The sequence below is a fragment of the Corvus moneduloides genome, chromosome 1 (genome assembly GCF_009650955.1).
Source record: "Corvus moneduloides isolate bCorMon1 chromosome 1, bCorMon1.pri, whole genome shotgun sequence".
NCBI classification, from domain to species: Eukaryota; Metazoa; Chordata; class Aves; order Passeriformes; family Corvidae; genus Corvus; species Corvus moneduloides.
This window is the reverse complement of record NC_045476.1, coordinates 106,110,930-106,136,259: the sequence shown is the minus strand read 5'-3', so window position 1 is coordinate 106,136,259 and position 25,330 is coordinate 106,110,930. Positions and strand designations below refer to the sequence as shown.

At 37.6% G+C, this 25,330-nt stretch overlaps 1 long non-coding RNA gene across 1 annotated transcript; it reads left to right on the top strand.

The window, feature by feature from the left end:
- The first annotated feature begins 975 nt into the window (after positions 1-975).
- LOC116449551 lies at positions 976-24,905 on the top strand. Its single transcript, XR_004242432.1, has 5 exons — positions 976-1,077; positions 6,078-6,083; positions 6,326-6,329; positions 18,371-18,376; positions 24,896-24,905. It is a non-coding gene; the product is annotated as an uncharacterized LOC116449551 (long non-coding RNA).
- The last annotated feature ends 425 nt before the right edge of the window (positions 24,906-25,330 follow it).

Sequence of the window (25,330 nt, the reverse complement as noted above, 5' to 3'; positions counted from 1 at the left end):
GCCCAGTTTCCAGCTCTGAAATACCAGCTGGCCACAACTGAGTAAATCCTTCAGTTTTTTAGAGAAGCATCGAGTAACCTTATATACATTGAGTCAATACAACCTACTTCCCCACTGGTCAGAAGTGACTGGGAGAACTTTCCATACAAGAATGGTTTGATACTGAAATCCTCATACATCCATGGCATTTAATTTACAGCTACATAATTTAATATTTCTAGTTCATGCTATGAGTTCTATGTTTAAGAAGTGAACAGCCTCTGCTAGCTATCTACATGTCAAGTGATTTTACTGTGTAACAGGTAAACCACAAAGGAAGAAAAAAGACCTGCTGACTAGTTTAGAAAATGACAGTAACACTGAGCTGGGGGTGTTGTCATAGGAACAGCAAGAGACTGAAATCTCAGTCTGCGGTTCTGAATGGGCAAAATAGGAATCTGTATTTTACCGTAACACTAAAAGTCATAGCTAAAAAAGGTAAAAAAGAATGTAGAGTTCAAAATTCAGACCTTAATTAAGGATTGTCAGAACTGATATAGAGTTCTTAAAAAACACTTGCTATTTTTCTTCTATCATTCAATGCTAGGAGCAGCAAAGTGTAGGTATAATCAGTTGTGCATTTGGTTCTGGGTTTTGAAGGTGAATTTTCTGCAGCAATCAACAATGCTTCAGCCTTCTCCACAGCCTTCTGCACTGCCCTTTGTCTCTGTTCTGTCTCTAGCTCTTGCCCTCACACAGCATACTTGCTTACCTCCTCCTGATGATGCCATGATGATTTTTTGCCTTTTATTTATACCCCTGTTATACCTTTTTATAACTTCTGTATTCTTGGTGTTTTTTAGCCTACATTCTTGGACTTGGTTGTCAAACTAGGAGACCAAACATTTTAGAAGCTTCATCGCTAGGGATCAGTGTGCCCCAGACCCCAAGGTCCTCTCCAGAACACATTTTGTAAACTAAGATAGAACCATCCAGGGGAAGGTTCCCTGGGGAGGGGGGCTCATTGCAGCCTCTTGTTGGGGAATCTTTGATAGATATGCTAATTAGTAAGGCCTATAATGATATACCCGATCTTTTGTGTGAGTGCATTGTGGTGTGCATTGGGGTGCATTTGACTTGGATGTGGTGCACCTAAGGATCCTTAAAATAAATACCAAGGTAAAATGCCTTTTTCCCTTCTAACCATGCATGAGTCTTGATTTTGAGACCCAGAAAAGGCATCTCTGCAACCACACCCAATGCTCCCAGTCTTCTTGCCTTTAGGTCTGGTCAGTTCTCAGGCTTGTACTGATTTATACCACACTCCATCATTTATGCTCATTTACTTCATAACTCTTCTCCTTGCAATTTTTTCTCCCTTTTACTCCCAAATCTGTCCATTCTTCCTTTTTGGCCTTTCCTATCACATCCATCCTCTCATTCTTCTAATGGTTAATGAAGACAGACTCTTAGCAGGTCTTTTCAGCTCTTTTCCTCCCCAACTTAGATGTTAGCAGGTTGGAGGAAGAACTAGAAGGAAAAGGCAGGAACAAAAAGGCCTGGAAATAACAGGCAAGTCTTCTACAGTCCTATCAACACTTATAAAATTATATTTTTTTGTAATTTAGATAGGTTATAAAAAGATGTCTGCATGGGTAACAAATGAATTTTGTATTTTTTATAAATACTAAAGCTGGGTAAGTCACATTATTGCTAATAAAACCCTTTAATTTTGAGTTTAAAAACTTTTAAATGTAAATGTTAATTTTAAATGTGAAAATGTATTATTTTGCTTTCCAACTTGGATATAAGAACACTTTTCTCCAAACTTGCTCCTCAGAAATGTCAATTGTTTTAATCTGAACTATTCCTTGAAATGTTCTGCATGTTCCAGAAATGTCTTCTTGAAAAAGACTGCTTAAATTGATTAAACTGTAACAAAGTTGTAAGGAACTGAAAACAGATATCCAGATAAAGTATCAGAAAAATTGAGATATAGACTTTAAACAGTTCATATTGTTATTCACTTCAATATATTAGAAATGGTCATATAAGCAACAAATATCAATCTGGGAGTTACTTTCCTGTTATATAAGTTAGAAATATGATCAACAACAAATATTAAACTTTGTCAAAATTTTTGCATGTTGAGAATTTATTAAAACTGAGTTTTCCATCAGTCAATAGGGGAAAGAAGACAATTCTGTGGTACATTAATGTTGTCTACATAAACTTTCCATGAAGGTAATGCAAGGCCTGAGAATTTATTAAGGATGAAGAAGGTAGACTGCGATGGTATATTTCAAATCTGAGCAAAGCTCATCAATGAACTAAACTGACTGCCTCTTACATTGACAACAGAAAACTAGCAAATGTTGGCATTGACATAGATTAAGATGGTGAAGTATTAGGTAAATCTCTGCTTAAAGTTATGTAGATGCCCTGTCATCTTTGCTATTCAATATTGATAATTTTTCTACTGATTCTTTCTCTGGAATTACTACTGCAACTCTGACCATGACTTTATTGTGTTCCTGTCCCCAGCTCCTGCTCAGCCCTAACTTTCATGTATCTGGGAAGAATAAAACAGGCTATGCTTAAATGGTTTGGTAGGACAGATTATCCACTGCTGCTGCTGAGGGCCAAAGAACTTTATTTCTACTCCTCACAGATTCAGAGTTGATCTGCTTCTGAGTGTAGCCTCCAGGGCAGGAAACACTATGCTCTAAGCAGAGTTACCACAGAATCCCATGCTCATTCCACCCCTCCTCATTAGAAGTGGAGCACTAATTGATGTCCCACATGCTGGAAGTAACCAGGCTGTTACCAAGAGTGCTGAATTCTTTCAGCAGCTTTCAGAAAGATCAGAAGTGATAAGGAAAAGTCACGTAACAACGTGGTCACTCAGTAACGTGTCTCACTTCAAACTACATAAATGATTACCAACACATGCACGTCATCTACTCTCTATTATGGTTCATTTAGCTAATGAAATGCTTTGGCAGCCAGTCATAGATTTTCAAGAGAGAACATACTAGCAGAATACATATTATGAAATAATGGGACATTTTAGCACATAACTGATCAGCTGCACATTGTGTTTAATCCACAGGGAATTCTTTTTGCTATAATTTCATCTTATTGAATGACAGAGGGTTCTATAAATATCTAAATGTCATTTAGATATTGCTAATTCTTTTATTGACAATCATTTATCTAAGAAACGTCACAGGTATTTCTAAACTAATTTACAAAATAGCAAATGCCAGAGACACCATGTGGTATTCATAATGTACTGTTATGAAAGCAGAACAAATTTGATTTCTTTAGTAGATGAAAAGCTGGCAGTGATAAGCAAATTTTGAAAACAAGAACCACAAAAAAATGCTAGTTTAAGTCATGAAAGATTTAAGGAAATATAGCTGCTATAAAATCTAGCCTTTCTGGTGCCAAAAACCATTAAACTAAAAATAGATGCAGTCACATGGAAAACACAACTCCCTGTTCTGTTTTCTAGTTTCTAAACCCCTGCTGTACCTGTGAAAATGAGCACAGAAAGAGAGAAGGTTCTTCGAATGATGCCTTAGGTTTTAACTTCTATATTTTTCAGATCCTGTACTGCTTAGTGTGTAACTCTGAAGTTCTGTGCAGCCTGTTAACTACTGTTCTCTCACACTGGTTAGACATAACAAGCCTCTCTAGGTTTGCTCTTCAAGGACACCTTGTTGTCCCAGGCCCCAAAATATGTAAACTAAAGCCTTTGAGAGGAGGGGCAAATTTGGGGTAGTTACATCATTAACTAAGGCTGTAAATTGGAGAATTAACCCTGATATGCAAATGGACCAAACTTATAAAAGTGGGAAGAACTCATGACCAGGGTCCATCTTGAGTGGAGCCCCTCGGAGGCTTTTGACTGCCCAGGGTGTACCTTTGAAGGCCCTTCAAATAAATACCTACTTTTATTCTCTTTATCTTGTCTAGCCTCTGTTTTCAGGTAGCCACTTCAAGGCATCAGTTATGGCACCACCAGAAGGGATAAGGAGGCTTCTAGAAACCTTCAGCTCAGCTCTGCTCCCCCTGCCAGCACTTTGGGAGGGCAGTTGCCACATTCCAGGAGGCGTCAGAGCCCAAAACCCCAAGAATTTTCCAAATTCAACACAGAGGCACGAGTGAGTGAGTGACTAAAACTGGTATTTTGTTATTAGCACCTGGGTTTGGTGTTAAGAGATCTCTTATAGTTTTGTTTGTTGTGTAGAAGGATCTGAGAGGGTCGGAGAGGGGGCTTTTGTTACTTTGTTGTTTCCCCCGTTCTCTGTTTGCTCATGAGAGCTTTTAGCACTGCAGTGGCAAGTGTTGGCCTGGGGCCCAGGGTAGAATAGTGGACTCTGAAGTAGGGTTAAATCAGAGTTATTCCATGAGAGCATGGTAGTTGGCCTTTATATGAGGAATGAATTACAGTCTGCTCCTGAGCCTCTGCAGCAGTTCAACTCCCCTTTTAAAGTTTTCCACCCTTTTAGGTGGTGTTTACCAGATTTAAGGGTCCTAGAGTGAGGAGCTTTGTTGACAAGCTAATATAAAGCCTTCAGTTAGTGGAGACAGTGGCTCTTGGGAGTGGGGTTATGGATCAAAAACTTAATCTATATGTTGTGAATCTCCCTGTGGATGAAACTACTATTGCTCTGACCTGTGCCATTATCCTATATTTATTTGTATCTGTCACCAACAAGACTCAACAACCTCTAAAGGAAGATCAGTGCTGATTCCTGAAGAGGTAGAGCATGAATTTATATTTTAGACACTCTCAGCTCAGAAACTGAAGGCACAGAGCCAAGGAGCCAAAGAAAGTTTTAATAAATATTATCCACCTGTAAATATAGTATTATTTTTTATTGTATACAAAATAATTGAAATAACTTTTCAATAAGGTATTTTGTTATCTAAGTAGAAATCAGCTATTTTGAAACCGGTTTTTCTGTGTTGAATCTGTTTTGCCATTTAATGGGAGGCACAATCTCATGTGGCCTATCCTTTTATCATCCAAACTCACCACATGGGAACTCAGAAGATCTTGGATGAAGATCTTAAAAGCCAGTGAAATCTGCAGGACATATTTTTATTAAAGTTCAAATTTTCCAAGTGAAGTCCACGCTAATTTTTCCTTGTTTAGAGTCTAAATCCTTTCAGGAATAGATAAGCTAAGAAAAAATACTCAGTCTTCTGAGTCCAGGACAGATTAGAAAGTTTAATATTATCTGTAGATTGGAAAAAAAAAGAAAAGTAAACCAGTAGGTTTTTTAAGGATAGATGTATTTTGTTCACAGAGGTTACAATTCAGTATAGCTGTTCAAAGAAGGAATGAAGATACAATTCTTAAATACAAATAATCAGAAAATCGTGGGCCAATCTGTGACCTAGGAACACATCAGTGCCACTGTTACCCACTAAAGTAGTTGTTACTGAGGGCAGATTCTGGATGCTGTATCTCCAGAATGATCACATTTATGATATAGTACATACAGTGGTATAAAGCCAACTCCTGGGAAAAAAACTTCAGGTGTCACACACTGAATTACTGAATTACAGTTAAGATGCAATATTAAAAATCACATCCATTGTTCTCATAGTTGATATATTACTTTTTAAAAGAAATATGTTGTGCCACCTTCACTTAAGAATACCACCTTTATTTCAGATATCAAAACCTGTTATATGCTAGTATTATCAACTCAAATAAATATGTTTCTATGATATCTTAGTCTGTTACTTCATTTTCATTTCACTTGCAAGGTAATTAATTATTATTTCAAGTAGAATTTTTGCTTAATTTTTTTTTGGTCCGGAGAGAGCAAAACTGGGTCCTATTTATGCAATGATCCAGCTTTGAATACCCTGTAAGGTCCCTGAATTCTCAAGTGGAATAAATAGATAGTTCTCTCTGTAGTTTGCTGAGAAGAGAAAATTGAATCTAAAACCATATTTAGATTTCAAATACTTTGAATTTTAAAGAGCTGGCTACCAATTTAAAATATTTTGTCCCATGCAGTGAATGGAGCTGTACTTCTGCTCCCTGTTAATACAATGGAAAAAAATGAAAAGAGGGAGTGGTCCAGCCTTTCAAACAAATTCTGCAGTATTTGCAATAGAACTCTTTAAATTCTACTGATCCTTATACCAAGTAGTAATAATGTGATTTTGATGTAGTATTTAAAATTTTAAAGATTAAAAAGGTCAGAGAAACTTTGTTTTTCCTCCAGAAATGGATACATATCTAATTTAGCATAGGTTCTAGGAAGGGGAAGAAAACATCTAAGGAGCCCTATTAATATACTAGCAGAAGTATTTGAAGGACAGTGTGACAACATGGAAATGGAGGATTTTTGGAAGCCAGACAGAAAGACTGAAAATCTGTTCTGTGCCAGAAGCTGATCAAGAGACTGCATGTGAAGCAAAAATACATTAAAGGTAATTCTGCGCATAAAGAGCTATGTGAAAATCACTTCAGAGAAAAAAAATGCATCTGTTGAGACAGAGGAAGACTTTCTACCTATACTCCTTGTAGTGTCTCCTCTATCTCATTCTTTAGTTAAAAAGTGTTCCACTATTTTAGGTCTGTACTGACATAGCTGTCTTCCAATTCTAAGAAATTTAAAATGATGGGTTTTACCCTGAAAGAGAGAAGATACATTCCTATTGTACTTTAGACTAAGCTAACCAAAGTTAACAAAATTTTGGCTGCCTTGGTGAACTGTACTTCTTATGGACTTCATTATGTGATTGATCATTTGTCTTAGAAAGCCAATGTCAAAAGATTGTTCTTTTTTTTGGTCATAACTGTATGGTTCTGTCTTCATAAATCAAAAAATATTTTGTTTATTTTGTGGGATTTTGAAATCAGTTAGAGGAAAAATAAAATAAGATCTGAGGAAGACACCTTATTCATACTTTTGAAATATCAAACAGGTTTTGCAAAATTCTCTAGTAAATTTGAGTTCTATTTTGCACATAGAAACATCAAAGAAATGTAACAGTGGAATCACTTATTGTGTAGCTATGGCCTTGAGCATCCTAATTTTGCTTTGAAGTTAGATGAGTTTGGACTAGATGATCCACAATGTCTCTTTTCCCTCTTTGAACTATTTTTTTTCCTATGAATAGGAGCAGCAAAGACTATAATCAGGGATGGAAGACAACTTTCAAGTTTACAGTATCTGAAGCCATTTTAATCTGAAAGTGTCACTTTTATTGCATAGGTGACTTAATAGAGTAAGGTTACTTTTTCAGATGGCACAAAACACTTGGTATTATTATTTTACATATATGTGGGGATAGGTTTAGGGGTGATGAGGATGGTGTTAGGCTGACAGCTGGACTCGATAACTTTGGCAGTATCTTCCAACCTTGATGATTCTGTGATATTTAAATGAAAATTGGAATTTTTTTAAATGGGTAACACAGATCCTAACTGCCATAGGCTCTAAAGCTTTCAGTCATCTCCCTACAGGAAATGGTGTTCAATTGTAGGGAATTTCTGTAAGCATGCAGGGAGAACATACCCCAAAACCCAAGTGAAATTATGTATTTCACTGAAATGCATATTGTCCTAACACCTCATGTTAAAGCTAAAGACAAGCCCAAAGTAAATTTATTAGGATGCATATTTGATTGAAATGAGAACTTAATGCAAAATTTTTAGGCTTCTGAGATAACAGTTATTCCAGAGTTTGGAGAGGTTCGTAACCAGGCAGAAACACCAATTCAGTGTAGTGGTTTGGTCCAAAATTACTGTTTACCTTCTGTGAGATAAGAATCAGGAGAAACGTAAAGCAGGCACCAAACTTGAAAGAATATAAAGAAGTTTATTAACAGACCTAAAAGAAGAAAAAAATAATTATACCACACTTTCAGAACACTTCTCCTCCCCCCACCTTTCTCCCTTCTCCCAGTCACATCCCTTGAGATGTTCAGTCTGTTTACCACTTCCATAATAACCTTGTTCAGTCCATTTAGGAAGAGGAGTCCCTCTTGTCCATGCTATGAAAACATTATCACAACGAGACAGCTGCTCAGGTTGGTTCTCTGCTCGCATGTGAGTCCCTTCCCCCAGTTTGCAGCTTTTCCCACAACTGCTTTCAAGGATCCACTCTTGAAATTTTTTGGGGTACAACTTTAAGGTTGAGCCATTCAGAAACAAAAGTTCTCTTCACCCATCTCTGGGAGTATTTCATCTCTAAGAACAGAGGCCCTTCTTCCCTGGGAGCAAAGGGTCTTCCTCATCTTCATCTTTAGGACTATCTCTGGGAACATCTCTAGGAACTGAAGTTTTCTCTTTTCCCATTTGGAGCAAAAGTCCTCATCGCTTCCATCTCTCCCTGTTCAGACTTCTCATGAAATTCCAGCTGCTTCAGCATCTGCCTATCTCAGCACAGGTGCTTTTGCTCTCAAGTACCAGTTGAACGCTCCACCCCCCATGCCTTCATGAAATTACAACGGGTATTCTGATATATCATAGCTTTACAACAGAATTTCAGCTTTAAGCATCTCCTCTTTCTCTTCCCTTATGTTTTCAGCTCTTCATAGCACTAAAAGGGTTAATCTCACCTAGACCTTGCAGCTGGAATGTCGCTTATCGCTGTTGGTCACATGATCTCTGCCAGACAGCAGTGGGCAGCTTTTGGCTGAATCTTGGCCGCACTGGAGAGGGAGAGCCAAGCCGCTCCAGCTGCCCACAGCAGGGCTGTGGGGGGCTTCTGCAGGTGGAACAGGGCCCATCAGCTCCAGGATGGCCGTGGCCCAGCCCGGCCTGTCCCAGTGCCGGAAACGAGACAGAGCTGTGGGGAAGGGTTTGTCTATTCTTAAGTGTGGATCACAGAGGGGGTCACAATTTTAAGTGGCTCAAAGAATCATCCGTATTCAAACTGGCCAGCTGATAGGTTCTGTCAGGTCACAGAGGAAGCTGTAAGCACCCCTTTGGAAGAACATCACTTCCAGGACTCTGCTTGCTAACCCATGACATTTTTAAATACCTAAGATATGTCTTCATCTATCTCATGGTTCCACACATACACAAACATGTTTACAGCTGTAGAAAACTCACTGGCAAGTGAAGTTTGTTCAATTTTATCACACGCAATCTATGTTATTCCAAATATGCAAAATATTATTTCCCCTTAACACAGGATGACATGACCTACATTCTCCCAAGACATTAGTCTTTCTGATGCTGAGCACCTCAAAATAGCCACAAGTCTTAAGTAGAGCAGTGACACCTCATTTTTATGCACAAATGTGCGTGCATTTCATCTCCCTTTAACTTTGTATACTTTAAACCTTTATACTCTGTACATTTTAAACCACTTCTAGCTTTTCTTGATTGCCATTGATCAGAAAGGAGCATTACCTCCTGTGTGACTAAACCCTTAATTTAGAAACCTAAAATGAGTTGGGCATGCTCGCCCTCTGAAAGCTTTCAAAGGCATTCATGTCTATTAACTACTTGGGAAATTTCCACATTATTTTGCATATAATGCCAAATTTCACTGGATCCTTGAAATTCATGATGACATTTCTTTACTTGAGCTATGTAGACTAGATTTCTATTATAAATTCCTGAATTACATTTTGAAAAACCTCCTCTTGTTCCATTTGGCATACAGGTGATAAAGAGAGATTAGATCTGTAACCCTGTTTCCTTTAAGTTTGGCAGCAGGCTTGTTCCTTTATTATCTTCAGAGTGTTTGTTGTCATGATCTCAGATTAATGAGAAATAACCCATACCACCTTATAGATTGTCAATGGTAGGGCCAGAGTGTGGGATCCCTCCTATTGTAAGAATGAAAGTCCTCAAAAATCAGTGGGAAAGACTTCAGCTATACTTTCTGAGACAGAGACTTGCTCAACATATTACTCAATGTCTGTAAGCACATGTGCAGTTCCAAACAAATGCAAGCAAACCTTCCCTGAAGAATTAAACTTCTTGAGATTCAAAATTTTGGGATTTAGTCTGTTTTGTGAACACTGCCTGCTGAACTTCACATTCTGATAGTACGTCCTTCACATTTAACTCAAAGTAGTAAAAGCTTTCTGTCTAAATACAATAATTTTATTCAGTGAATAAAAATTCAACAGGTGGCAAAGTCCTTCGTGCAATATCAACACAGATGAATAACACATCAGAATGTTTGGTTGTTAATGGCCACCAGATGTCCAGCCAAAGAAAAAGAGACAAAAAATTATCAGCTCTGTGGTACTGAAGTTCTTTTAAAAAAACTTCCTGCTGTATCTAATAATACTAGCATCAATCTAAAACAAAAACCAAAAAAAAAAAAGGAGAAAAAAAGTAGAAATCTAATATCTAACAGGATCATAATTGTTGTTCAGTCTCATAGATTTTTGAATTAGGGGTAAACAGAATTTTTCAATGCTGTAGGAAACAAGCATATATATGTGTTACACTCATAATCAGAAGTAATTAATTTGAAGACAGTCTGATGGGCAAGGAACCATTGAAAGATAGAAAGTTCACTTTTATTTACCATTCTTTCTAAACATCTGAGTCACACATGAAACAATCAACAAATATTTAGATAAAAAAAGTTTAAAATGTGTTTTTTTTAAATTACATCAGACAGAAATACTCTAAAACAAATGTTGATATTTATATAGCGCATCCCGATTTCATGATAACATCCTAAAAGGTGTGTATAAGAAACGCTGAAATGCTGTGACACAGAACATCATTCAGATGAAAGCTTTTCCTTTTATTTTCCCACACAGATATAGAAAAAAAAGGTTCACATCTAATATATTCAGGTTTTTTCCAGATGTTTAATTATCTAACTATTAATAACTGAAACGATCTCTAGAAACTGATACTCTGAGAGAGAGAAATTCACTTTATCGACAGAATTCCAAATTAAATAGTTAGGACACTATAACAGGGATTTCATAATAGGCTGAGAACCCTGATTTTTCTTTACTGTTTTCTATTAATCTTTTACTCAAGAAAAGTTCTGAAAGCCTCTAGAGTAATACCAAAACCCTGTGCGTTACTTTACTTGCTATATAATATTAATACCTACATTTACATGTAAATCAGATAGAGGCAGCACTTCAATAACATCCTCTGAGGAGCTCCTCGACTGAATTATATGTGTTTGTAACCACTGATGTGAAGTTGAATAGGTTCAGCTGTGTGGATTGTGTGTTTTCCCTGAAAAGACAGAACTGGAGAATAGTGTCATTTGGCTCTCTGTAGCAGAGTCTGTAAAACAGAGTTAGTCCTTCTAAAAAACAGTATGAGATCACCTTAACTTCAATGGGCACTTTCCCTGAACCAATATTAAATTTGAGCATTTTTACCAACAGATACTTCAAATTCCTCCTTCTTTTTTTTTTTTTTGGTAATATTTTGCATTTGCTCAGGAATTCAGAATCGAAAAGGAATACAAAGATTTAAGATGGCATGGTTTCCAGATGACCAGTAGCTTTACAACTCTCTTCACTCTTCTCCCCTTCTGCAAGGAAACAGAAATTGATTGGAACTTTAATTTTGTTTCAGTAGGTCCCAGAGTTCAACTGCAGGAGTCCATGACCTTTACATTAGAGGGATAACTCAAACGATCCAAATTTTTAAATGCAGTTTATTCCTTTAATTAATGAATGCTTTTATATTCTGTGGTAAAGATTACCACAACTACAAGCAACAGGAGAAAAATCTAATGTTACCTTACTTTGTAGCAAGAAGCAGTAAAATAAGTTTTCTTCCAAATTACAGTTTAGTTCGCTCATTTTAAAAAGTACTTTTATATCATTAAAGAACTCCTTCATACTCATAAAGTCAAGTTAAAAATCTCCCATGAATTCAATAGCATTTATTCCACACTCAGTTTTAGTACGTTCATACCATAATATTCATATAATATATACAAGTAATGCAAAAATAAGGTGTATTTTTGGGCCATCTAAAAAAACATCTTCACCTGATTTAGAATGACATGCATGGAAATGGTTTTCAAAAAAGGTATTGCTAGATATGTGATTGGTAATAGGTCACAATTTTAACTATAAAAGGGTTTTTTTTAAAATATAAATCCAAGTAATATGGAAATAAGACTATGAAAAGGGAGATAAAATGCAGACCTTGCTTTCATAGCAATGTTACTGTGGTAATAAAGATATTTTAAGCTGTTATGCTCAGATCCCTCTTCTGTTTGCAAGTTTAAGTGACTATTCGAGCAAACTCTGCTCTTGAAAGTAAATGGGTATCTTTCGAAGTGGGGAAGTGCTCAAGTACCACAATGCTGCTGTGCCCAGTGGGAGTAAACAGACTGTCTAGAATGGAAAAATCACAATGACTGCAATGATATCTCATCTTCAGAAGCAAGATAAAATATCAACAACAGTGAGAAAGAGGAAAGAGGTGATGCACAAAGGTAGCAGGATTTTTGTCTTCCCTGATCCAAGTCCAATCATGCAAGTGTGGAGGGGAAAACTGACAACAGAGGAAATAGGCTGTCTAGAATTAAAAAAAAAAAAAGAAAAAAAAAGAAAAAAAGAAGAAAAGGTATCTGTAGCAGTCAGACTATATCCACCTTTATCCAAACCAGCATGAATGATACACAATAAAGCCATTTTTTCCTCTTGCCTTCATTTAATCTGGACAGAGCTAAAGGTACCAACTGCCTAAATTCAAGCAAGTTTGAAAAGAATCGACTTGTCAGACTTCCTTCTCTGTCCTTCAATATTTAATTAGAAGTCTTTCATGTAAGTATCTTTTCTTTGTGAAAAGTTTGACTTTGAAATTACAAGGATTTAATTTTTTGACTTCAAAGGGCTTCACATGCTGACTTGTAATATAAATGCTAGTTTTATCCATAAACTACTAATATATCTCATCCACTGAACTTTAAGGATTTATACTTCTTTGTCTTTTGTTATACAAACAGCTGTTTTTGAAATGGACCATGACCTGCTTTAGATTAATCTAACTGGGGACATTTTCATTAATTGTAGACTAATTTTAAGGGACTTCAAGAGTCCAGTTTCTCAGCTGCTTAATATCAGAGAGTTTCCAATGGAAATATGCAAATTTTAAGGATCTGCAGCTACACCTATATGTATAACAGAATTTATTTTTCACAAGTCTGATCCTAAAGCAGGTGTTTATTATACAAATATTTTTAAAATAGGACAGAGTTTAACTGGGTGATATTTAAGTTGCAAAATATGTTATAAATTAGAAAGTATTTATCTCAACATTTATGTAGGCTTTTTATTTCCAACTTGAATAGCATTAGCTTGTTCTTTAGTGTGTTTAGGGCTTATGTTAATTATTAGAACAAGCTGCACTGTAAATAAGGCTTATGTGAAAGTGCTATAAGCAGTAATACACACAGAAGTATTTCTTATAAGTAAACACAAATTAAAGTTGAAAAAGTACATTTTGTATTGCTTTATTCTTATTTTGCTTTTCATAGGTTTTGGTGTATATGTTTACTTACCATTTTCCAAAATTCTGTAAAGGAGGGGGGAACACAGTAATTAGTATGAATATCTATTTTAACTATATAATTAAGCAAAAGTGTGAAAAAATTGCACAGAAGAGATGAATTTCCTCTTGATGGGTTTAAAGGATAGGTTTACCTTGGTACCAGGATCACAGAACCACAGAATATCCTGAGCTGGAAGAGACCCACAAGGATAAGCATGTCCGACTTCTAACTTCACAAACTGTAACATAAAAGTTAAAACATATGTCTAAGAGAATTGCCGAATTGCTTCTTGAACACTGACAGGCTTGGGGCCATAACCATTCTCTAGAGGAGAGTGTTCCAGTGCTTGACCATCCTCTCAGTAAAGAATTTTTATTTAGTATCTCATCTGAACTTCCAACTACAACTTTAAGCCATTTCTTCATGTGACCAGATACCAGATAGTAAACATCAGCACCCCCACCTCTGTCCCCATAATGAGGAACAACATCATGTCAACAACAAGATCACCCCTGCATTCCCTCCAAACTGAACAAACCCAGTATCCTCACCCACCCATCCCAAGTCATGTCCTCCACTCCTTTCATCAGTGTTGTTGCCCACCTTGGATCATCACACTGTATTTTTATATCCTACTTGTATTGTGGAGCCCAAAACTGTACAGAATAGTCTATCTGAGGCCACAGGCAGTGCTGAGGTTTAGCAGGACAACCACTTCTTTTGACCCATTCTCTGTACCCAGGATACAGTTGGCGCTTTTGGCTACCAGGGAACACTCATGGTTCATAATGAACTTCCCATCAAGCAAATCTCCAGATCACTTTCTGCAGGGCTGCTTGCCAGCCTCTTGTCCCTCACTCTATACTTATACCCAGGCATCCAGAATTACACTGTCCCAGGCGCAGAATCCAGCATTTGTCTTTGTTTCACGTGGTTATACTGCAAGGAAAAAGCTAATGCTGCAATTAAGGAGAAACCTCAAAGAAAAGTATTTTCAATTATAGGTCATTCAAAACTATTATTAGAAAGCAATTAAAAGTAAATTCTTTGAGTTACTGCATGCATATATCAATGTGAAAATATTTCTCCACTGAAATCAAAGCTGAGGGTTGCATTATTTTGTCAGCCAGACAACTCCCTCTACCAGAGGAAAAACTAGTAGCAGATAAAAAACAGGTAATAACACAGGATAGATGGCTGCTTAGAGTGGGAAGCCTCCAGAAAGTTTTACAGTCACTCCCTGTTTAATGCAATGAATGTTGTGCTGTGCAACAAACCCTCATTACTCCTGTGGGAATGTTAGGAACTTGGGGCATGCTCTGGCTGCAGTTAACCATCCTGCTTCCTGGAAACAAAATGGCTAAGCCAAAAGATATTTGCAGCACACTTGAGTGATATTTTTTAAAGGAGGTAGTTAATGAACTGTGTTGTGAAAAACAGTCTGAAAATTGCAGTAAATTAAAAATAAAATAAATAAAAAACCCCTGACCAAACCAAACCAACCAACCAACCAAAAAATCCCCAGACGTAAGAAGCTGAGAAATTCCTTGTGTTCTTGGCTAAAACTCTTGCTTTCACAGTCCTTGTCAGGAAATGACTACAATTTAGACAGCACCTATGTCCATAAATGTGATTGGGGTTACTGTTCAGAGGAATTTGTTTAATGTCTAAAGGCAATAGGGTCTATTGGGGCTTAACCCTAAATGAGTCTTTAGACAACAGCATAAGCAATGAAAAAGTAATAGCAGAAGAAGGAATTACTTTTTCACTGCGGTGAAAATGGATTTTAGGTTTAACACCTTGCTACAAAATCCAAGTCAGTGAAGAAAGAATCAAGTGATAACATTCTGGCTACTGAAAACTGAAATGGCCCTTGGTACCACACATGCAGCTTCTGTCAGCATTGAGGTCCAGGATGAGGTAGGCTGGATACAGGTGAAGATAAGCAAGTTACTGCCTACACATTCTTTAAGAAAATCTCTTTCTAACAATTCACTATTTGATAAACTGAAAGAGTAATCTAAAGCATAATGTAAGGGTTTGGAAGACCTTAAGATGTTAAACATGACAGAAAGACCTCGACAGAATGCTATTTTCATTCCTTGTTAGTTTTTCCTTTTTGTTAAAGACAAAAAAAGGCTCTGTTGTACAACTGTAAAGCAAAATTCACAATTTCGGTTCTTATTTTGAGTTTAACTATTGAGTTCATCTGTAATTTTAGAAAAATTTATGCATCTCCAAGAAGATTTACCAGGCATTAGATTTTTAAAAACACTGAAAAAACTGAAATGACTTGCATGTCTTCACTCTTTTAGGAAGAATGTGAGAGGGCTTCATACACCTCTTTAAGATTCATAAACACCTTGTCATAGTAGCCTAAAATGTCTTTTTTGGCAAAGAGATGGGGTTATACCTTCATTCTTAAAGCAGTTGAGAGGAGAGTTTGATGGAACTAGTGCAATACTTCATGAGGACTCCGCAGAGCAGCACTATTCTCAACCCAAAGGCGAACCCATATTATTATCATCCTCTGGTGACTGTCCTAGATACTTGTTTACGGATGAGTCTGAGCCATTCTTCCATTCAAATTTTGCCGTACTGCAAAAAAAGAAGGAAATATTTTAGAAGAATAATTATTGTATCGGGGGAAGGAACACAAGGTTTGTCAGTCTCCTGTTAATGTCTAGCCTGATTATACACAGGGCTAAGAACTAGATTCCCATAGAGCACATCCATATTAGCATGTAGTGCTGTATCAGGGTTATGGCTGTGATGTGAAACCCTCCACAAAACTCCCCTAGCACATGGTTCATCCCTGCAGCCATCCCTGGCACATGAGCTGGGTTCCTTTTGAGTCACTCTAAAGATCTCCTCCTGTTCTGCTGTGCTGCTTGCTAATGAAGACATAGCCAAATGTAACTCAAAAGCCAGATTAAATATTTATTTGGAGAATAGCTTTAATTCCAGCCTTTTAGGGAGGAAATCCCCTTAGAGATGGAAGGTGTGTGTTTGAACTTCTCAAGCTGAGGCAGTGCTTAATCTGAATTCCTTTGCAGCCTTACTCACTCTTACACTTCCCTTTTAAAAGGAAAGCAGCACTTCTTCAAAGGAAAGCAGTGGGGAATATTGTGTTTCAGTGAAATTTAACTCTGCTGGTTTGCCCTGGTATCATACTCCTCCCTCCACAACAGACACAGCAGAGCCAAAGCACTGCCATACCAGCCCACATCAAAGGCCCTCACAGCCAACATTCTGTCCCCAAGAGAAGCCCATAGGAAATGCCTTGGGAAGGGTGTAATTACAGGACAGAAAGTAGTTCTTTACTCACTTGAAGCTATTTTGTTCCTTTGATCATTATTACTGCTCTTTCCTGAACATTTTGAAGGTGTAGTACTTTTGAGGAGATAAAAAACCAAGAATGTCACAGAGTATAATAGATGTTAATTTCCCATGATTTGAAATAAAGATGTAGGGATATTTTCATCATGATTCTTTTCCTAATAATTTTTAATATCCTATCTGCTTCCAGCTGCTGGAATGGAGCTTGGAGTTTTTCAAAAACTATTACAACCCTAAGATCAGATTCCCAAATGGCTGGTTAAACTGCATCGCTGCACAGGTAAAGTTAGGTTTTGGTGTGGGAGTTCTCTTTACATCATTTCACACTGATCTACATTGACTTTCTTCTGCCATTTTCTCCCCACCTAGCTCAGGCAGCCCTTTCACTGGTTCTCACAGTCTTACTCTCACTTTGAATACTTTACATTGTTAGGATTCCTTTCACTTTACTTCCCATATTATTTCCAGATAATACCTGAATATTCTGAAAAGCATAGGCTTAGTGCAAGTCTCTCATGAACACTTATTCCTATGTTTGTTTTACAGGCTTGTATGCTATTACTTACCCAGGTAAGAACCTTCACTTTCAGTCCAAGAATCTCATGTTCACAGCTATCAGTAGCTCCCACCAAGACAGCATTTCACTGCTTTACCTTCTTTCTTAAGATTAATCCATTCTTAAGCTTTATGCGTAGAAGCAGAATTTTGGGCATTGAAAATACTTTCAGGACTGGCTGGAGACATAGCTGAAGTAAGGAGCTGTGTTTGCCACCAGACATAACTCATTTTTACTAAGGGCAAAAACCTGGAAGTGCAGCAGCTGGCTGCTGCCATCACAGGCTGCTGAGGGAGTGAGAGAACAGAGCAGGAACTGTGTTGGGCTAGGAGTAAGTGGAGTTGTCTCTCAGTGGCAGTATAATTCATGCCAGGGATACATTGCTCTGAGCTTTCTTGTGATTCATCTCTTAGAGATCCCACTAGCAGTTGGACTAGATGATCCTTTTAGGTTTCTTCCAACTGAAATGATTCGATTCTATTCTATTCTATTCTCCCTTAGTGGTCGGCCGACACCTTTTTGTGGGTCAACCACTAAGGGTGTAGCAAAGCACTGAGGCCAAAATCTTTGGCAGAAAAATTTAATTTTACTCAACCTGCCTATGACTTTCAAGCTACTTCTGAGTGCACAGGAAAAAAAAAAAAAGAAAGAAAGATTGACTCTGGGTTCACTTTTTGGCATTTGTACAAACTTGTCCGTCTAGACATCTCGTGTCAGCCTTTTGCAAAAGACTAACGGAGTCTCTCAGTTTATCTAGACAGCTCAGTATTATCAGAACAAATTCCATTTCCTACCTGTGCTTCTGAAATTTCATCTTCCTTGACCAGAAATCCTTTTCTGCAAGAGTACACATCTGAAAATAAAAGGCTTAGGAAAAGCACCTAGAGAATTCAGTTTGGGTCAAATATCAAATAATAATTTGGATCTTAACATGGTCTTAAACTAAAAATGATTTTTCAGTCCTCCATGCAGAAAGGAATTTTTTATTTCAGAGAGAAATACAGAGTTTTTTGTGCTGCAATCTTCTAGAGCATCCAGACGCATCAGTAGTATAGTTCATTAGTATCTAACTTGCCTGTCAGTCTGTATCATAATCACAAGAGCATCTGCTACCAAACTGCACAGAGACAGCTACAGATTTAATGAACAGGTGTTTATTCAATACTGAATTTATTTAAAAGGTGTTCTGTTATCAATTGATATGCTTCCAGCAACACCAAGATGTTTCAGGAATAAAAATATCAGGCACTTAATGAGAATTCTGTCTGTAACAGGTGAGAAGACCATGAACCAGGTCAAATTCACTCCTTGGCAACACCAGTTCAAAAGTTTTCCTAGCAAATACCCAAAACCAAGGTAACAAAAGTTGTATCTGCTAATAACAATAACACTTTGTTGCAGCATGTCTCAACATATCTCATATACTGAGAATGCCAGGGGAAAATCCAAAGCCTTTCAAGGGTGCAGGAGAACTACAGAAAGCCAAAACTATTATTATTAGCCTTTGTGTAACACTCCTTATGACTGACAGTAGAGAATATGCAAGACAATTAACTCAGGTGTATAATTGGATGAAATTTGCAGGTTAAATCACTCAAAATAAAAAGGGAAAACATAAATTGTATACATGAAATTTTGAGGCAGTTATCTTCAGAATCCCACATGCTTATGGATCCTCTTTTTAAGCTAGAGTTTACTTTATACCTCCCTTGACCTGGGGAAATAAGAATATGCATTTCATGTAATACAATTACAAGAAAATGTGTGTTTGTTGCCAGAATGGTAAGAAAACTGCTTCTTTTTAGCACAGTAGGTCATGTATATATGAATGACATATGAAATAAGTGGAATATTATTTTTTTCACATATACTCTAGAGTTCAAACCTAACCTATAAGAGATCTCCACCTTATATGGATCTGTGCAAAAATCTGCAATCGTGGTGATTCACAAAGACCCTGAATTAAAGGCAAGAATAATAATCTTCATCTATTTAAATTTCCTTTGATGTGTAAAACAACAGCCTTTTTTTTTCTGCCAAAAGACTGATACCTGTAGAAATGAAAAATATGAGGTTACTACAACTGATAGAATCTCATGGAATTCTTGAGCAATTTTTTACTGAAAATATGGACACAAAGGTCTGTAGTTAAATATAACTAATGAATATCCATTCCAAAAATTCATGTTGTGTCCTAAGAACATATTTGTAACAGGGCAGAGGTAAGGAGGAGACCAAAGACAGAAATAATTTTAATATGCCCACTTTTTGCATCTTCCTCTTTTTCTAACAATATTCCTTCTTCACCTTTTCTTTCCTTCACATTCATTTCCTTATATAAGGTTTCTCCCTGCCAGCCCAGAAGATAAGCAGTAGCTAGCTTCCTTGAAGCAGGAATATTGTTCATAATTTATAATCCATTGACACTGGAAGGTACGGGGAGAAAGAGAAGCAAAGAGAGAGAGAACTGAAACACAGAAAAGTGAATGGTAGCCTGAAATAAAACCAGACATTCTTCTCAAGCTAAGGGAAAAAATACAAGCCATGAAATAATGATGGGTCTTGTAGCCCATTTGTTTACTTTTTGAAATAGGACATAGTAAACAATAGCAGGATAATTTAAAGTATTAACTGTAAATTTGGGCTTGGAGCAGAGGAGAGGATGGAGAAGAGAGAGGGGCTCAGGTTTGGTGGTACTGACAACTGGCATGGGGACTGAGAACTACCCAAGCCACATCAGTGCAGTCAGCTCTGAAATGAAACTCCTGTCAACTTCATTTCATCTCCACCAGTGTCAGCACAGCACTCCTTCCATTATTATAGTAGCCTTCTATCTCTTTTTTGATTGCTATCACAGTTTATACCTCAGGGAATAATGCCACATTATTTTTCACTTTGTGGATAATCACCTGTCCCTTTAAATCAACATCAGGTGTCAGCTCAGGACCTTCACAACAAAAAAACCTCTTACTGACTTGGTGGAAAGTAAGACTCATATCCTAGTGCTTAATCAGTTTTTTTAACAGCTGCTTTATGAAAGCAGCCTCATAGAAGAATCCCATTTTCATGTGTTTTTATTGCCCTGACACCATTCTTTTGTGTGTGAAGCATGCTCCTCTGGCCTAATTTAGGACACAGTACACTGGGGCTTTCACAGTTGTTCTTGATTTGCAAAACACTTACAATGACAGTAGTGCCATATTTCTGTTTTCTTTCCTCCAATGATGTATGGACAATTCTGGTTGGGATCATCCCAACATTTTATGGTTGAACATGTTTAATCAGAAACACAAAAAAACCAAACAAAAAACCAAAACCAGATGAAAATCACATCACTCAATTTAAAGAAAAAGTATTACATGGCTATTATTCCTTCTAAGAAGAAGGAAAGTCTAGGAAGTTGAAATCTGACCATTAAGAATGATGCTCTGTAGATGCAGCTAGGTAATTAGAGGGCAGAGAGGGACCAGGTTCTGCTGGTTGGAGAGTGTCATGGTTTCAGCCAAAACCAGCATAGAGAGTGTTTGGCTTCAGGCACTGCACCTGCCTGAGGCAACTCAGTGAGACCCAGGAACTGGCCACAGCAACAGAAGTTCATCCAAGAAGACACATATTCATGCCAAGTGACTAACCAATGTCAAAATGCGTATTTTCTCCAGGCAGGCAGACAGTGGAACCTCCTCTAGATCTGTATTTCATGTCTTATTTCTGTCTGATGTTACTGGTTGACAGGTACTTTACATATTAAAATAGGTAAGAAAGGTGTAAGAGTGTGATTTCTGCCTTTATTTTTTCAGAAATAAAGAATCCAGAGGTTCATCTGGACAAAGAAAGAGACGGAGAAAGAAGAGGGAATAGGGAGCAAGACAAATTATTAAGAGCAGTTTCAGCAATCACTGTATCTCCTTTGAATGGCTCATGATGAGCTATACCTGCCCCATTTTCAGATAAGAAGTATTTCAGATGTCTGAGAAGATGAAAGGATTGATAATGAAGGTATTAAAAAAAAAAGAAAAAAAGAGGGGCATAATTTCTGTAGATATGAGAAAGAGGAATTGGTGGTCGAGCTGGGAAAGGCAGGAACAGAAAGATTATAGGTGGTACAGATGAAGGGGTAGAAATCTAGAGATAGAGAAGAGAACTGAGGATAAAAAACACAGAAAGAAGAAATGCCAGAGGAAACAAGTTAAGTGGTAAGAAATGAGAAAGGAGTAGCAAAATGAGAGTATTTTGGCACAACATCCTTTTGCTGGAGAGAAAAACATCTGTTCCATTGTCAGAGCAGTTGTTGGCCACAGACATCCTGTTCTGTCAGGTGCTAGGCTGGCTCCAAGGGGTCTGGTGACACAGAAGAGCCTGGTGAGGGTCAAAGTGCAACCGTTAGAGAAAGCACAGTAGATCCTGCTTCATCACAGGGACAGATAAAACTCAACAGAGACATTAACTTGGCCTTCTTTAATGGAGAAACTATTGGCATCTTTTGTGGCATTCTTTCTTTGGGTCCTATCTTTTCTGTTGTCTCTAGGGACAACAAGGGAAATTTACTTAATTTCATATACTTACAGTTAGAACAAACTTTCGATGACTGACTTTGGTATTAAGAAAAAAACAAACAAACAATTAAACAAACACTTAGGGAAACATCCTTTGTCTACATTCCCCATGCTATTTGGAGTCCAACACCTCTCCTGGTGAACAAAAACCCCTACTTTTCACAGTCAAGTTTGAAATCAAGAAGCCTTTTATATTCCTGTACATAGTCTGCTATTAATTACAGGACTAAAATTGTTATCGATGAAAAGACTCATTAATTCCAACAATAAAGACTAAATTGAATGTTTTGCTGTATATAAGCAATAAATATGTGTTGTTGCAGACCATAACATACCTCTGTCCTATGTTTAACCTGCCAATTAACTACAGTAATTATGATTGATTTCAACACCCACCTTTCCTCTACAATTAGAATTAATCCTTCTACTCTATGCTCATTAGTGAATAACCTAGTGTGCTTGGAAATAATTCCCTTTTTTGCTTTTCTGTATCTGTCTTGATAGAGAAGAAAAGAATCCTTGTAACTTTTTTTAAATGTAAAACTATACTTTTGGCCATCTAGGTCAGTTTTGTAGGTGTTCCTTTGGGGGATTAAGACCTCATCATTAAATTCCCTTTTGCAAAAACAGCCTCAAAAACAGTTTAGACCTTTCACCTCTGCATTTATTTCTCAGAGTTTTAGGACTGAGATAATGAGAAAATAGAGGTTTTTCTAAGATAAATGTAAGAAAAAAATGACCAAACTACTGACTTGAATTTATACACCTACTAAATAATTGAAGAGGAGAAGGTAATACTATACCTGCAAAAGCATATACTCTGAAAAGAAATCAGATAGTTTTGGATGCTTACAAGAGCAGGAGAGCCTTTAAAGGAACAAAATGTTACCGAAACAGATGCCTTTTAAACCAGCCTTGATCACAGGATGACTAATGTCAAGAAGTCCAGCTGCTGTGCTTTCCAAATTTCATATGAAATGTTGAATTTCATTGAATTAGTTGAATTTCTCTCCCCTTACTTTCTGAATTTATTTCCATAGGTGTTCACATACAGCAAGAGAGGGCAGGGGTGAAAGGGAAGAGTGTGCACTGCAATCATGATTTCTGAGGGAACATTTTTAAATGCTGTGCAGTGCAGTTCAGTGCAAAGTACGTGCTTGTTTTCTTATCCAGGGAAATAAGACATCTGAATAGTAACAGAAAGGTAGAAAAACAAACAAACAGACAAACAAGTAACAAATCTACTCCCTGCTATCATGGGGCCCTGCTAGGGTTTGGAAGAAGTAGATTTCTTGGAAAAAAATGTTGGTGAGCTTCCTCGGAAACAGACACCTGAGCTGAGAGGGAAGGGATTATGCATGAACCAGAGCAAAGGAGGTGAAGAAGAAGGATTAGCAGAACTGAGCATAACCAAAGCAATTTACCCCTTACTGAAGTTACTTCGAGCTACTTAGGAGAGAAACGCTGTTGTACTAACATTTGAGCCTTAAAGGGACAAGGTGTGCTTTTAAGCTAAAGTACTTTAAGGGGCACTTAAAGGCTGTTTGACAGCCAACTGCTGTTTAACCAGTTTGTTCCCTACATCACACACTGAATGTTGAGGAACTGACGTATTGCCATCAAAAGGACAGCCAGGCATTCTCTGGATATAACCAACATAAAACATAACCTTGGCTACAGAAACATATTAGTATTTTCTTTTGGTACATAGCTTCTACTATTAGTAGTCTTTTTGGTATCAGAGGTATTCCTTGATGCACTGTTTTGAAAAGGTGTATTTACCCACACACAGAACATACAGTTAAAAAGAAATTCTTTAAAGTTTTATTATGTCCTGCTGACTAACAATACAAGTCATCCTTATTTGCTAAATGACCAGGTTAGCTGCTAAATGGCCAGCTGATGGAATTAGTTATAATTTTGTTTTAAAAGCTGACCTGCCACTGTTGCCCTTTAATTGTCTTAACACAAATTGCAAATGTTTTAATTACAAATTTCATAACAGCTGTCCTTCACCTTGGGTGCCCTACACTGGCTTGAATATCTGCAGCCACCACATAGTGAAATTCCTCACAGCTTCCACTGATTCCTTTATTGTTACAGTTTGCTCCAGTCCTCCAATCCTCTATTAACAGTCGCTTTGACTAGCTTAAAATGAACCTTAAAAGGTTCTGCATTTTTATATGTAACAACTCATTTATAATAACATCCCACATTCTGCATGAGTTAAAGCCTTTCATTTCTACTTAGAGCATGATTAACAAAGCTAAACACATACTTTTCAGTGTTGATAAGCAGGATAAAAAAGAAGACAAGAGGGGTTTTTTTTTGTGTTGTTTTTTTTTGGGGGGGGGGGGCTGGGAGGGGACCCATTCTGCATCGCATGTTTATAACCAAGACCTGATGAACAACAAAACTGAAACTCACACGCACATAGACAGAGAGACCCACAGCCAGTTTTAGTAACAGGTACCTCTGCTCCCATACATTGCCTCTGGCTTTTTTATAATGCACAACATTGACTGTCCAGCTTAAGTCATTCTTCATGAAGAAGAAATAATACAGCTCCTTTTTTTTTATAGAAAGTCTTGCAAAATGAAAATGGAAAGAGCATATGAAAGGCTTTCAGAGTCTGCAGTGCTATTTTCAGAGAGCCTTTGTGTTTTCAGCTACAATCTAGACTCTGATTCCTCATCCTTTTGGCAGCAGGGAAATTCCTAACTCTCTTCTCAGGCTTCATGAGCACCTGCATGCCTGGCTTTCACAAAGGCCCTGTCCCTGAAGGAAAACAGCCGCCTGGAAAAAGAGCTGTTGGAAACGGGAGAAAAACTGGCTGAGTGTGAAAGTCTGGCAAGCAAACTGCAGAGGAACTTGGAAAATGTCCTGGCTGAGAAGTTGGTGACCTGGATCCCACCAGTGCAGAGTTTTTCCTGCAGGAGGAGAGACTGGCCCAGATGAGGGGCGAGTACGAGCAGCAGTGCAGGGAGCTGCAGGACCAGATCGATGAGCTTCACTCAGAGCTGCAGGAGTACCATGCCCAAGGCAAAGTGCTCAGGCCTTCCCTGAAAAATTCCCTGTCAGAAGAGTTTGACATTGACATGAAGAGTCATGGCAACGGCGGGATTGAGCCTGACCAAGGACTTGGTTCAGAAGACTGAAATCCATTAAATATGAGCATAGAGGCAGAAATGGCCATCGAGCAGATGAAGGAGCAACATCACAGGGATCTGCATCACCTCAAACAGGAGCTTGAGGACACAGTGAGCCATTATGAAAAAGCTGGAGAGACTGGACAGTGAGTATAAGCGAGAGAAAGAAGAGCTCTATTCCAAACTTCTTGCTTTGGAGAGTTTAAACAAAGGCATTTGTGAGAGAGACAGAGACACAGAGATAGACTCGGTGGGGTGCATTTC